Consider the following 1,926-nt stretch of genomic DNA (forward strand, 5'->3'; position numbering starts at 1 on the left):
TGGCTGATAACTTAATCAATTATGTCCATGTAGTGAAGCGTCTGTAAAAACCCAACAGGACTTGGTGTGCAGAGCTTCTGGGTTGGTGAACACATGATTCAGGAAGGGTGGAGTGCTCAGGGAGAATGTCCTTCCCACTCGCCCTGCGCTATGCATCTCTTCCATCTGGCTCTTCCTGAGTTATATCCTTCTATAATAAATCTGTAGTAAGTAAGTTTCTAAGAGTTCTGAGTTTGTTATGCTCTTGCAAATTAATCAAATCCAAGGAGGTGGTCATCGAAGTTTCAATCCAGAAAGCTGGTTGGGCTTCCCAGGTGGCTCTCACAGTAAAGAAACCACCTCCCAATGCAGGAGACATAGGAGATGTGGGTTCAATCTCTGGGTCGGGAAGATCCTCTGGAGGAGGGCATGCAACCCACTCCCATACTCTTGCCTGGAGAATCCCATGGGCAGAGGAGTCCAGTGGGCTACAGCCCATAGGGTCGCAAAAGTCTGATACGACTGAAATGACTTAGCACACACACGTGCACAGGTAGGTGACAACCTGGACTTGGAATTGGCAATTGGCAAGTGGGGTGGGGGACAGTCTTGTAGGACTGAGCCCTTAACCTGTGGGGTCTGATGTTTCCTCCAGATAGAGAATATCTGAATTGAGTTTACTTATATGACTCCCAGCTGGTATCAGAGAATTGCTTGATGGTGTGGGGAGAATAATCACCTATTGTAATTGGGTGCAGAATCCTACCTGCAATATCTTTTGGAGGGACACAGTTCAGAACAACTGTTTTACCTTTGTGCTGTAAATACAGCACTGGGACTGGCTTCCCTAGTACGGAATAGTCATTTCCTTGGTATATTTAGGAGGGTGGACGATTGGTTCCAGGACCCTCCAAGAATACCAAAATCTGAGAGGCTCAAGTCATTTATCTAAAATGGTGTGATAGTGTACAGAGTGTTTGGGAGAAGAGAAGATTCCAAATAATGGAGTTTTCTAGTAAAAGGAGGGCTACATTGTCCTGATGATTCTAGTATGGTATAGTAAAGGTGTTTGGATTTTTATTTTTTCTTTTTTTGACCCCACCACATGGCTTATGGGATCTTAGTTCCCTGACCAGGGATTGAACCTGGGCCCTCAGCAGTGAAAGTGCCAAGTTCTAACCACTGAACTGCCAGGAAATTCCTCTAGACGATTCTTAATTCAGGATCGATCAACAGTAGAAATGAGGACTCCTGGCTAGCAATGGTTGATCTGTATAGCAGATGTATATAGGTGCTTCGGGCCAAAACCAGTTCTGCATCAAAGACTACGCCTGGATTTTACGTTTGGGGAGAACAAAAGATTGGCTAGTTCTGCTTTTGTACCTTTCAGTTAGAAGGAAGATACTGAACAAACAAAATTCAGTTAAAGATCCAGGTTAGATTGTGTCTGGTCAAAACAGAGATTTTATTTTACATTTGGATTATGCTTTGATATTGCACAACTTTGAATTACTAGTAGTATGTGACATATACTATGACATACATCACACGATCACACATAGCATACTACATGCTAGGTACTATCCTGAGCTGTTTATGTTCATTAACGCATTTAATCCTCACAATAATCCTATGGAGGTACTTTGGTTCTCTCCATTCTACAGATGAGAAAACCGAGGTTCAGAGAAGTTATGTGTCTTGCCCAAGATTACAAAGCTAAGAGGTGGAAGGATCAGAATTGAATCCAGGCTACACAGCCTGCATTATGATTTTCTGCCCTTGGTGACTAACTTGTCCTTATTTGCTAAGACGTTTTGTATTTGATACTGAAAGTTTCACCTCCTGAGAACCCCTTCAGCCCCAGGCAACCCACGATGGCTGGTCATCTTACCTCTGCCTCTCAAATACAGCTTTCCAAGGTCATCTGTTTTTAAGTAGAGCCATAAT

At 43.3% G+C, this 1,926-nt stretch overlaps 1 non-coding gene across 1 annotated transcript; it reads right to left on the minus strand.

Annotated features, from left to right (window-relative positions):
- Positions 1–1,103: 1,103 nt before the first annotated feature.
- TRNAE-UUC (transfer RNA glutamic acid (anticodon UUC)) lies at positions 1,104–1,176 on the minus strand. The gene has a single exon. It is a non-coding gene; the product is annotated as a tRNA-Glu (tRNA).
- Between the last annotated feature and the right edge of the window lie 750 nt (positions 1,177–1,926).

This window comes from Bos javanicus, chromosome 19 (genome assembly GCF_032452875.1).
Source record: "Bos javanicus breed banteng chromosome 19, ARS-OSU_banteng_1.0, whole genome shotgun sequence".
Taxonomy (NCBI): Eukaryota; Metazoa; Chordata; class Mammalia; order Artiodactyla; family Bovidae; genus Bos; species Bos javanicus.